Source organism: Haliotis rubra, unplaced genomic scaffold (genome assembly GCF_003918875.1).
Source record: "Haliotis rubra isolate DU_JTF1 unplaced genomic scaffold, ASM391887v1 Scf215, whole genome shotgun sequence".
Classification (NCBI taxonomy): domain Eukaryota; kingdom Metazoa; phylum Mollusca; class Gastropoda; order Lepetellida; family Haliotidae; genus Haliotis; species Haliotis rubra.
In genome coordinates, this window is record NW_025766170.1 from 1,132,960 (window position 1) to 1,147,806 (window position 14,847).

Consider the following 14,847-nt stretch of genomic DNA (forward strand, 5'->3'; position numbering starts at 1 on the left):
CACTCTGGTAAAGATATTATGATAAAGATGTACACCAGGCAGGTAAACAATACTACAACACAGGCATACACCTGTAGGTAGGTAGACAATACTACAACACAGGTATATTACACTTGGTAAAGATATTATGATAAAGATACTACCAGGCAGGTAAAACAATACTACAACACAGGCATACACCAGGTAGGTAGACAATACTACAACACAGGTATATTACACTCAGGTAAAGATACTGTGATAAAGATGTACCCCAGGCAGGTAAACAATACTACAACACAGGCATACACCAGGTAGGTAGACAATACTACAACACAGGCATATTACACTCTGGTAAAGATATTATGATAAAGATGTACACCAGGCAGGTAAACAATACTCATAAACACAGGCGCCGCACCAGGTAGGTAGACAATACTACAACACAGGTATATTACACTCAGGTAAAGATATTATGATAAAGATGCACACCAGGCAGGTAAACAATACTACAACACAGGCATACACCAGGTGGTAGGTAGAGACAATACTACAACACAGGGTATATTACACTCAGGTAAAGATACTGTGATAAAGATGTACCCCAGGCAGGTAAAACAATACTACAACACAGGCATACACCAGGTAGGTAGACAATACTACAACACAGGCATATTACACTCTGGTAAAGATATTATGATAAAGATGTACACCAGGCAGGTAAACAATACTACAACACAGGCATACACCAGGTAGGTAGACAATACTACAACACAGGCATATTACACTCAGGTAAAGATATTATGATAAAGATGTACACCAGGTAGGTAAACAATACTACAACACAGGCATACACCAGGTAGGTAGACAATACTACAACACAGGTATATTACACTCTGGTAAAGATACTGTGATAAAGATGTACCCCAGGCAGGTAAACAATACTACAACACAGGCATACACCAGGTAGGTAGACAATACTACAACACAGGCATATTACACTCTGGTAAAGATATTATGATAAAGATGTACACCAGGCAGGTAAACAATACTACAACACAGGCATACACCAGGTAGGTAGACAATACTACAACACAGGTATATTACACTCAGGTAAAGATACTGTGATAAAGATGTACACCAGGTAGGTAAACAATACTACAACACAGGCATACAACAGGTAGGTAGACAATACTACAACACAGGCATACACCAGGTCGGTAAACAATACTACAACACAGGCATACATCATGCTGCTAAGCTACTATATATAACACAGGCGTACACTAAGTAGGTAGACAATACTACAATACAGGCATGCATCACGCACGTAAAATATTAATATACGGGCATACATGGGACAGCTAAACAATTCTTAAACACGGGCGTACACTATACATAGTCACACACTATACATAGTCATATACCATACATAGTCATACACTATACATAGTCATACACTATACATAGTCATATACCATACATAGTCATTCACTATACATAGTCATATACCATCCATAGTCACACACTATACATAGTCACACACTATACATAGTCATACACTATACATAGTCACACACTATACATAGTCACACACTATACATAGTCACACACTATACATAGTCATATACCATCCATAGTCACACACTATACATAGTCATTCACTATACATAGTCATATACCATCCATAGTCACACACTATACATAGTCATACACTATACATAGTCACACACTATACATAGTCATATACCATACATAGTCATACACTATACATAGTCATATACCATACATAGTCACACACTATACATAGTCATACACTATACATAGTCATATACTATACATAGTCATACACTATACATAGTCATATACCATACATAGTCACACACTATACATAGTCACACACTATACATAGTCATATACCATACATAGTCACACACTATACATAGTCATATACTATACATAGTCACACACTATACATAGTCATACACCATACATAGTCACACACTATACATAGTCATACACTATACATAGTCACACACTATACATAGTCATACACTATACATAGTCATATACCATACATAGTCACACACTATACATAGTCACACACTATACATAGTCACACACTATACATAGTCATATACCATCCATAGTCATACACTATACATAGTCATATACTATACATAGTCACACACTATACATAGTCATATACCATACATAGTCACACACTATACATAGTCACACACTATACATAGTCACACACTATACATAGTCATACACTATACAAAGTCATATACCATCCATAGTCACACACTATACAGAGTCATACACTATACATAGTCATTCACTATACATAGTCACACACTATACATAGTCATACACTATACATAGTCATATACCATCCATAGTCATACACTATACATAGTCATATACCATTCATAGTCATACACTATACATAGTCATACACTATAGTACATAGTCATACACTATACATAGTCATACACTATACATAGTCATACACTATACATAGTCATACACTATACATAGTCATATACTATACATAGTCATACACTATACATAGTCATACACTATACATAGTCATACACTATACATAGTCATACACTATACATAGTCATACACTATACATAGTCATACACCATACATAGTCATACACTATACATAGTCATACACTATACATAGTCATATACCATACATAGTCACACACTATACATAGTCATATACCATACATAGTCACACACTATACATAGTCATACGCTATACATAGTCACACACTATACATAGTCATACACTATACATAGTCATATGCCATACATAGTCATACACTATACATAGTCATATACCATACATAGCCACACACTATACATAGTCATTCACTATACATAGTCACACACTATACATAGTCATATACCATACATAGTCACACACTATACATAGTCATACACTATACATAGTCATATACCATACATAGTATACATATACATAGTCATACGCCATACATAGTCATACACACTATACATAGTCATTCACACTATACATGGTCACACACTATACATAGTCATATACCATACATAGTCACACACTATACATAGTCATTCACTATACATAGTCACACACTATACATAGTCATATACCATACATAGTCACACACTATACATAGTCATACACTATACATAGTCATATACCATACATAGTCACACACTATACATAGTCACACACTATACATAGTCATACACTATACATAGTCATATACCATACATAGCCACACACTATACATAGTCATTCACTATACATAGTCACACACTATACATAGTCATATACCATACATAGCCACACACTATACATAGTCATTCACTATACATAGTCACACACTATACATAGTCATACACTATACATAGTCATATACCATACATAGTCACACACTATACATATTCTTATACCATACATAGTTACACAGTATACATAGTCACACACTGTACATAGTCATATAGCATACATAGCCACCCACTATACATAGTCACACAGTATACATAGTCATACACTGTACATAGTAACACACTATACATAGTCATATACCATACATAGTCACACACTATACATAGTCATATACCATACATAGTCACACATTATACATAGTCATACACTATACATAGTCATATACCATACAGTCACACACTATACATAGTCATTCACTATACATAGTCATATACCATACATAGCCACACACTATACATAGTCATATACCATACATAGTCACACACTATACATAGTCATATACCATACATAGTCACACACTATACATAGTCATACACTATACATAGTCATATACCATACAGTCACACATTATACATAGTCATACACTATACATAGTCATATACCATACATAGCCACACACTATACATAGTCATATACCATACATAGTCAGACACTATACATAGTCATACACAATACATAGTCATATACCATACATAGTCACACACTATACATGGTCATATACCATACATAGTCACACACTATACATAGTCATTCACTATACATAGTCACACACTATACATAGTCATACACTATACATAGTCATATACCATACATAGCCACACACTATACATAGTCATATACCATACATAGCCATACACTATACATAGTCACACACTATACATAGTCATATACTATACATAGTCATACACAATACATAGTCATATACCATACATAGTCATATACCATACATAGTCACACAGTATACATAGTCATACTCTATACATAGTCACACACTATACATAGTCATACACTATACATAGTCATATACCATACATAGTCATATACCATACATAGTCACACTCTATACATGGTCATACACTATACATAGTCATACACTTAGTCTGTCTCACAGTCCCTGAACCACAATATTTTCCCTACTGCCAAGCCTCTCTGCAGTACTAAAGCCCTAAATAAAGCAAGTCTAGATTTCCTCAGGTTCAGGTTCTGAATCTCTGGTCTCCCTAGGGCTCCTTTTCAATATAAATGGGCTTGTTTGTTACTATCAAAATTATATATATTCAGAAACTAAGCCTTAGTCTATCATACACTATACATAGTCATGTACCATAAATAGTCATACACTATACATAGTCATATGCCATACAATCATACACCATACATAGTCATATACCATACATAACCATACACTATACATAGTCAGACACTATACATACATAACCATACACTATACATAGTCACACACTATACAAAGTCATATACCATCCATAGTCACACACTATACAGAGTCATACACTATACATAGTCATTCACTATACATAGTCACACACTATACATAGTCACACACTATACATAGTCATATACCATCCATAGTCATACACTATACATAGTCATATACCATACATAGTCATTCACTATACATAGTCACACACTATACATAGTCATACACTATACATAGTCATATATCATCCATAGTCATACACTATACATAGTCATATACCATCCATAGTCACACACTATACATAGTCATACACTATACATAGTCATACACTATACATAGTCACACACTATACATAGTCATACACTATACATAGTCATATACCATCCATAGTCACACACTATACATAGTCATACACTATACATAGTCATATACCATACATAGTCACACACTATACATAGTTATATAGCATGCATAGCCACACACTATACATAGTCATTCAGTATACATAGTCACACACTATACATAGTCATACACTATACATAGTCATATGCCATACATAGTCATACACTATACATAGTCATATACCATACATAGCCACACACTATACATAGTCATTCACTATACATAGTCACACACACTATACATAGTCATATACCATGTATTATTAAAGGTCACACACCATACATAGTCATACACCATACATAGTCATATACCATATACATAGTCATACACTATACATAGTCATATACATACACACACACTATACATATCACTGCTATACATAGTCACACCTATACATAGTCATGGTACCATACATATCACCACCATACATAGTCATTCACTATACATAGTCACACTATACATAGTCATATACCATACATAGTCACACACTACATACATCATACACTACACATAGTCATACACTCATACATAGTCACACACTATACATAGTCACACACCATATATAGTCTACACACCATACATACTCATATACCATACATAGCCACACACCTTATACATAGTCATTCACCTATACATAGCCCACACCATACATAATCATATAACCACATACATAGCCATTAACTATACATAGTCATTCACTATACATAGTCACACACTATACATAGTCATACACTATACATAGTCAATACACCATAAAGATAGTCACACACCATATACATATTCCTTTATACCACACATAGTTACACAATAGCACATAGTCACACACCTGTGCATAGTCATATAGCATACATGAGCCACCCACCATATCACACAGCATACATAGTCATACACTGCACATAGTAACACACCATACATAGTCTACACCATATTGATAGTCAACCACACCTATACATAGTCATATAATTACATAGTCACACACCCACATAGTCACACTATACATATCATATACCATACTAGTCAAGACACTACACATAGCTTATTCATCTATACATAGTCATATAACTATACATAGCCACATTAATTATGATAGTCATCATATACCATACATAGTCACACACCATATATAAATACAGTTCATACATAGTCACACACTATACATAGTCACACACACTATATAGAGAATATGAGACTATACAGCTCCATTATACATATCACACATCATACATATCATATACCCATACACATAGCCACACCCATACATAGTCATATACCTATACATAGTCAGATTAACTATAATATAGTCATACACACACAGCACATACCCATACACATCTATACATATCATAACCATACATAGTCACACTGACCATACATACACCACCATACATAGTCACATTAATTATATGATAGTCATACACTATACATATCATATACCCACACAAGATAGCCACACACATTAATCTATACATATCATATACACCATACATAGTCTATACCACATATCATACACACATATCATCTCAATCTATCTATATAGTCACAGACACAAGACCATAATCACACATCTACATATCACACTATGAGAACACACACACATGTCAGAAAACCATATCATACACACACATAATATGAGAATCAAGACCAGAGACACAGACACCATATAGTCAGAGAGACAGACCAGGAGACAGAAAGACGATCGAGAATCCAGAGACAGAGAGACAGAGACCATGAGACACGAAGACACACAGACAACAGAGAGACACAGACAGACAGAGGACACGAGACCAGACACACACGAGAGACACAGAGACACAGAGGACACAGACACACAGACACACAAGAATGGACGAACACACAGACACAAGACAAAGAAAGAAGACACAGACAGACATATACACAGACACAGAATGACACAGAGAAGGACCACAGACAGCATGACCAACACAGGAATGGAGAATGGAAATACACACAGAATGGACAGGAATGGAACAGGACAGAAGAATGGAGGCATGATCAGTGGATCGACATGACAATCGATCACATGGATCATCAACTGGGAAAAAAAGCATGACAGATCGACATGATCACTGGTATGGAGCATGACCACAGCACACAGAAATGTGAGGACGACCAGACACACAGGAAAGCATGACACACAGGCATGAGAAATGGAGCATGGACACGAACAGCATAAAGGAAATAGTGGTGAGTGGACAGAATGGCATGGAAGAAACAGGTGGACAATGGACAAATGGACAATGGATGGAATGGAGGAAATGGAATGAAATAATGGGAAGGAAGAAGAACAGACATGGAAGAGAATGGATGAAGGAATGGATGGAAAGAAAGAAAGAGGAAAGGAAAAGGTTTATGAAAGGAATAAGAATGGAATGAGTGGAATAGAAGGAAGGAATAGTATAATGACACGTGGAATGGTGTTTGAAGAATGGTGGATGAAGGAAGAGCATTTGAAAGAAGGAAAATAAATGAAAGAATGGAAATAGTGGAATGGAACTGCAGGAAAGGTGAAGATTAGGTTGGAATGGAAATGAAGAAGAATGGAAAAGGAAAGGTGGAAGATAGTTCATTTAGGAAGACAGTGGATGACAGTATGGACAGACAGGAAAAGGTGGTATGGATAAATGGAAATGGAATGGAATGGTAGGGGGGTGGTGAGTGGAAGGAAGAGAATGGTGGACATGAAACAGGTGAAGGGAAACACAGGGACACAGGAATGGAGTTAGCGCTAAGACTACCTTATGTCTATGTTGTGGTATGGGAGTTACGGTCACCTTAGCGCTAAGACTACCTTATGTCTATGTTGTGGTATGGGAGTTACGGTCACCTTAGCGCTAAGACTACCTTATGTCTGTGTTGTGGTATGTGAGTTACGGTCACCTTAGCGCTAAGATCGCCCAGTACAACGGCACCCTGGTAGTTGAAAAGGACATCGAGACGTGAGCAGTATCTCGGCGGGGAAAACCATAACTGAGCTTCACACATTGCAGCTATGTGTGGATTCGAACTCGTGTCTTTGGCGTGATGAGTGAACACTTTAAGTACTCGACTACCCCGCCCACCCGTAAAGCACATTGGCCCTGGGTATTGATTTTCGCGATATTTAGAGACGGTTTATTGTTGAATGACATGTTAAACAATGGAGCTTTTTATTGATGAATGTGAGAACTATTCAAATGTCATATTTATTAATTCATGTACTGTTTTTGTTATTCTTAAACATTTTGAATATATTTTCATTTTGCAGATTTAGTATGCAGTGTTTGACATGTTGAAAACCAATAATTTATAGTTGTATCAATTTAATTCTGTTTCAGCTTTCATGGATCAGATTGCAGTGAAATATAATTTTATATACATTTGTATTTCATTATGATGATGTGTTCGTGTTGATGTGACACTACCTTTTATGTCAATGTAGTCATGGATATCGATTTCCAGCAGTGAAATAGCTTATTTACACTTATTAGTAAGTCAAGAAACCCCATCTGTCGCCATGGAATGGCCTGTGTCGACGTTGAACGTCAATACGTGTTCGTGACGTTGTAGTAATGTCACCAAGAATTAAACCTGCTGTGACCATAGTTGGAACATACCTTATGTCGGATGGTGCTTAATTTAGACGGATGTATAGAATAGTTTAAACCAGTCGATCAACAGACCTCATTTGTTTGATGCTATTATAGTAGATCTTATTTCTCTGACGATATTGTAGGCTACAACGATGGCAGACAGATCTACTTTCTCTGACGGTATTATAGGCTACCACGGTGGCAGTCAGATCTACTTTCTCTGATGATATTGTAGGCTACCACGGTGGCAGATAGATCTACTATCTCTGAATATTGTAGGCTCTGACGGACAGATCTGTCTCTGTATTGTAGGCTATCACGGTGGCAGACAGATCTACTTTCTCTGACGGTATTGTAGGCTATCACGGTGGCAGACAGATCTACTTTCTCTGACGGTATTGTAGGCTACCACGGTGGCAGACAGATCTACTTTCTCTGACAGTATTGTAGGCTATCACGGTGGCAGACAGATCTACTTTCTCTGACAGTATTGTAGGCTATCACGGTGGCAGACAGATCTACTTTCTCTGACAGTATTGTAGGCTATCACGGTGGCAGACAGATCTACTTTCTCTGACGGTATTGTAGGCTACCACGGTGACAGACAGATCTACTTTCTCTGACGGTATTGTAGGCTACCACGGTGGCAGACAGATCTACTTTCTCTGACAGTATTGTAGGCTACCACGGTGGCAGACAGATCTACTTTCTCTGACAGTATTGTAGGCTATCACGGTGGCAGACAGATCTAATATCTCTGACGGTATTGTAGGTTACCATGGTGCAACATACCTCATTTTTCTGATGAAATTGTAGGCTACCACGGAGACAGATATACCTCATTTCTCTGATGATATTATAGACCAGCACGATGGCATGATAGACCCCATTTCTCTGATGTATTGTAGGCTACTACGGTGGCGGGTAGACCCCATTTCTCTGATGTATTGTAGGCTACCGCTGTGACAGATATACCTCATTTCTGTGACGGTATTGTAGGCTACCACTGTGGCAGGTAGGCCGAATTCCTCTGATGTATTGTAGGCTACCACGGTGGCAGGTAGGCCGAATTCCTCTGATGTATTGTAGGCTACCACGGTGGCAGGTAGACCTCATTTCTCTGATGTATTGTAGGCTACCACGGTGGCAGATAGACCTCATTTCTCTGATGTATTGTAGGCTACCACGGTGGCAGATAGACCTCATATCTCTGATGTATTGTAGGCTACCACGGTGGCAGGTAGGCCTCATTTCTCTGATATATTGTAGGCTACCACGGTGGCAGATAGACCTCATTTCTCTGATGTATTGTAGGCTACCACGGTGGCAGATAGACCTCATTTCTCTGATGTATTGTAGGCTACCACGGTAGGCCTCATTTCTCTGATGTATTGTAGGCTACCGCGGTGGCAGGTAGACCTCATTTCTCTGATGTATTGTAGGCTACCACGGTGGCAGATAGACCTCATTTCTCTGATGTATTGTAGGCTACCACGGTGGCAGGTAGGCCTCATTTCTCTGATGTATTTGAGGCTACCACGGTGGCAGGTAGACTTCATTTCTCTGATAGCATTGTAGGCTACCACGGTGGCAGGTAGGCCTCATTTCTTTGATGTATTTTAGGCTACCACAGTGACAGGTAGGCCTCCTTTCTCTGATGGTATTGTAGGCTATTACGTTGGCAGATAGACCTCATTCTGATGGTATTGTAAGCCCCCACGGTGACAGATAGACCTCATTTCTCTGACTACTCCAACAACAGCAACAACTACTACTACTACTTCTACTACTACTACTAACCAATACTATTTCTACTAGACACTAGTTCTATCTACTACTGCTTCTACTACTACAACTACCCCTACTGCTGCTGCTGCTACTACTACTACTACTACTACTACTACTACTACTACTACTACTTCTACTACTACTACTACTTGTATAACCAATACTACCCCCACCACCACTGCCACCAACATAATGTTTGTTACTGATACTCGATCCTACTGCTGGAACAAGGCAAGTTCACCCAAGCTCTAAATATCCCTAATATTTTCTTTTCTATACGCCAGGTGGCGACCATGTTGAAGCTGGTACTACCATCACTACCTTGGACAAGAAAGCAAGCCCGTTGTTCTCAACTACTACTAAAAAGGATGGTCGCACATCAGCTGTTGCCATGGGAACCACAGCAGGCGCCATCATAGTCATCGTCTTGCTAGGCATCATCCTGCCAGATGTAATAACTCTCATCCGCCATCTTGGAATCATGAAACACAATTTCAGGAACCTTCGCCATGAACCACAGAGCGAAAACAAAGTCAAAGAGAGGAGACGTGGACGAACGAATCAAGCCAAGACTTCCAAACTTGAGTCGAAGAAATTCTTCATCGTGGAAACATCCATGCCACAGATGACAGACGTACGTGACACGGCCATTAGATGGGGGAATAGGAACCATCCACCCCGGACGTCCCACAGCGTTTGCCAGACCACGTCGAGTATGGTCTGATTCTGTCCGCGGAACAAAATCAGTAGTGTGGGACATCCCTTGTAATACCGTTTTTCGGATTTCCGAAATGAACACAGTGTGTTACGTGTATTGTCAAATGCTGTGAATTTGTTAGTATATTGCACATGTAACACATATTATATTTGGGATTACATTTTCTCAATAAAGTACATATTCTAGTACTTTTCTTGGACTGAGTCCCATCCGGGATTCGAACCGACACTTTCAGAGTTAGGCATCTACTTGCCAACACACAGTCATCCATCTGAGCCAACTTTGTGCTGGCGATTACTGAGAGCGTCTGTTCGAATCCTGGACGGGACTCAAACCAACGAAATTAGGAGAAACTGTACTTTTCTGAGAAAGTGTAATCCCAAATATAACACATGTTACATTTGACCACTTTCTAAATGGCATTGTGTATTCATAGTATATTGCATAATTTATCCTAAGAACCCAATCGTTGGTGCAATACACAAAATGTTGTAAGTAGAATATATGTAAATCTTGTTTATTGTCATCCAAATATCATGTGTATGTGTTATCAACGACCCCAAAGTAAGTCCCAAATGTCCTGGTTTTGGCATATGTAAGTAAATAAGTAAGTGTCCAGTAAGCTGAACACTACTGAATTTCGGGAACTGTTTCTCAAATCGGCTACATGTGCGAGTTTGTAAGCCCCGGGAAGTAGGCGAGAGGTTCCTGGCTTTGCTGGTATGCCCTGGAGCGGATGGGTGACAGGTGTCATATCATGTTCCAGGTAATTGGTATTGAGTTATAGCAAGAGATATTCACTTGCAGGGCAATTTGATAACGGTATGACCAGCGGGGGAAACATTGTTACCATTTTAGTATCGTCAGTCCTACCATTCTACTAAACGGTATTTCTGTTATATTCCTGCAGCCCGATCCACAAAGTATCGTAAGCCTATGACAAACTATACAGTTACGAGCGTTTCGAACGCTTTGTGGCTCTGGAACCTCTCGTACAATGATGTTATTTCTGTGTCATGACGATTATTTATCCATTGGCTGTCTATTTTACGTCTTTGTGTAAGTTGTCGTTTATTAAAGCAGCCCATCTATAAACGACTTTTATTTTTCTCATATACATATCACAGTCAAGCATTTCCATGAGGCCAGTCGCAAAATAATTATTTAGAACTGATATCTCGATCCTGATGGATAAAATCACCCTTTTGTCTTAAGTGACGTACCCGTGAAGGTCCGGGTTAGAATGAACCTTCAGTAACCAATGCTTGTCGTAAGAGGCGACTATCGGGATCGGGTGGTCAGGCTCGCTGGCTTGGTTGACACGTGTCATCGTATCCCAATTGCGCAGATCGATGCTCATGTTGTTGCTCACTGGATTGCCTGATCAAGACTCGATTATTTACAGACAGCCGCCATATAGCTGGAATATATTGCTGAGTGCGGCGTAAACTGAACTCACTCACTCACTTAAGTGACGTATCGGTCTAGCACGTTTTAGAATCGTTTGGGCGAATATTTGATGTCTCGGTCCTAACTTCTCTATTTTGTGTCAACCTTTTACTGACAGCGACATCTCGATCTAGACCTTTGTGCTTTGTGTCAACCTTCTTTGACAGTGACATATTGGTCTAGACCTCTGTAATTTTTGTTAAACTTTCTCTGAGAGTGACATATCGGTCTAGACCTCTGTACTTTGTGTCAGCCTTTCTTTGACAGTGACATATCGGTTTAGACCTCTGTGCTTTGTGTCAACCTTTCTCTGACAGTGACATCTCTGTCTAGATCTAGACCTGTGTACTTTGTGTCAACCTTTCTCTGACAGTGACATCTCTGTCTAGATCTAGACCTCTGTACTTTTGTATCAACCTTTCTTTGACAGTGACATCTCTGTCAAGACCTGTGTGCTTTATGTCAACATTATTTGACAGTGACTTCTCGGTCTAGACCTCGTTTTTGTGTAAACCTTTCTTTGGCACGACTTCTCGGTCTAGATCTCTGTACTTTGTGTCCACCATTCCCTGACAGTGACATCTCAGTCTAGACCTCTGTACTTTTGCATCAACTTTCTTTGACAGTGACATATCGGTCTAGACCTGTGTGCGTTGTGTCAAACATTCTTTGACAGTGACTTCTCGGTCTAGACCTCTGCTTTGTGTCAACCTTCCTTTCACAGTGACATCTCAGTCTAGTACTCTGTGCTTTATGTCAACATTATTTGACAGTGACTTCTCGGTCTAGACCTCTGCACGTTATGTCAACCATTCTCTGACAGTGACGTATCGGTCTAGGTCTCTGTACTTTGTGTCAACCATTCTCTGAGAGTGACATATCGGTCTAGACCTCTGTACTTTGTGTCAAACTTTCTTTGAGAGTGACTTCTCGGTCTAGACCTCTGCTTTGTGTCAACCTTCATTTCACAGTGACATCTCAGTCTAATACTCTGTGCTTTATGTCAACCATTCTCTGATAGTGACATCTCGGTCTAGGCCTCTGCACGTTATGTCAAACTTTCTTTGACAGTGACATCTCGGTCTAGGCCTCTGTACTTTGTATCAACCATTCTCTGATAGTGACATCTCGGTCTAGGCCTCTGTGCTTTGTATCAACTATTCTCTGATTCAGTGACAGTGACATCTCGGTCTAGGCCTCTGTACTTTGTGTCAACCATTCTCTGACAGTGACATCTCGGTCTAGGCCTCTGTACTTTGTGTCAACTATTCTCTGACAGTGACATCTCGGTCTAGGCCTCTGTACTTTGTGTCAACCATTCTCTGACAGTGACATCTCGGTCTAGGCCTCTGTACTTTGTGTCAACCATTCTCTGATAGTGACATATCGGTCTAGGCCTCTGTACCAACCTATCTTTGACAGTGACATCTGATAGCGTTGTCTCTGAGCGTGATGTCCAGCTTGCAGTTCCCTTTATTTATTTGTTGCCATGTTTCGATTGTATCTGCGAACGCGCCTTCATGTATTTTTGGGCTAACCAAAACCATAGACGATTCAGCACATCTCCCATGAGTGAGTCATCGTTGTCTTACATACAGTTGTAGTGAAGAAATGTGTTTGGTGGTTGACATACTAATGCACATACACCATCAACAACAGGAACGATGTATTCATATCACATGCGCTGTTCGATGTCAAGCGGAGCTCAGCTTGACACAGGCTTAACTTGAATGTGGTAGTTGAACATATGTCACATTCTGCATCATTTCCAATTATAACTAACCAGATACTTTTTATCTGTCACCAGTGTATATTCATACCACCATTTAACGTGTCTGTTCTCATTCAGATGTCATTCAATTACTCTCCATAATAGAATGAGTTCCACACTTTGGTAAACATGCATCCGCCTGACTGGAAATGCAATGCTGCAATTAACAAATGGTAATTCTACTCGTTTAACATATTCCCTGATGTTATTTCTTTCTGAAATTATATATTGTCGTGTCTGTTCCAAATATATTTCCAAGGATATGATACAGTGGAATCCGATTTAAGGACATGTGTACAGTCAACTAAATGTGTATTTTCCACCAAGGAAATATTTCTGCCGTCCAGTGTCCACTGCTGTGGGGGACGGTGGAGTAGCCGAGTGGTTAAAGCGTTTGCTCTTCACGCCGAAGACCCGGGTTCGA